Source organism: Centroberyx gerrardi, chromosome 10 (assembly GCF_048128805.1).
Source record: "Centroberyx gerrardi isolate f3 chromosome 10, fCenGer3.hap1.cur.20231027, whole genome shotgun sequence".
NCBI lineage: Eukaryota > Metazoa > Chordata > Actinopteri > Beryciformes > Berycidae > Centroberyx > Centroberyx gerrardi.
The window spans coordinates 26,261,451-26,262,161 of record NC_136006.1 but is presented as its reverse complement, the minus strand read 5'-3'; positions in this window follow the sequence as shown (position 1 = coordinate 26,262,161).

Genomic DNA, 711 nt, shown 5'->3' with positions numbered 1-711 from the left:
GTGGACCAACATTCCACAGGTCACAATCTCACAAACTCTATGCCAAGGAGATGTGTCGCACTGCATGAGGCAAATGGTGGTCACACCAGATACTGACTGGTTTTCAAAAAATGCATATCTGTAGCCCTAGTCATGTGAGATCCATAGTTCAGTGCCTAATAAACGTCTTTTTCCAAGATAAAACTGCATATTTTAGAGTGGCCTTTTATTGTGACCAGCCCAAGGCACACCTGTGCAATAATCATGCTGTTTAATCAGCATCTTGATATGCCACACCTGTCAGGTGGATGGATTATCTTGGCAAAGGAGAAGTGCTCACTAACACGGATTTAAACAAATTTGTGAACGAAATTTGAGAGAAATAAGCTTTTTGTGTGCATAGAAAAAGTCTTAGATCTTTTATTTCAACTCATGAAAAATGGGAGCAAAAACAAAAGTGTTGCGTTTATATTTTTGTTCTGTGTAGTAGGCTACCATTGGTGCAGTGTAGAAAGTGGCAGATCGTTGGTGTTGCAGACTAGATCACTTATCAGAATCACTTGTGTGCTACCCAATATTTTGCCATACTTGAGCCCACGACCCAATCAGAGCATTGGTGATTGTTACATCACTGGATGCATATGGCATTTTCCCCAGGGAGCAGCCAACTCCTAACTATAGAGCAGTAGCCAAGTAGTCAGTTTCAAACTACTGGAAGTTGAAGACTGGCTG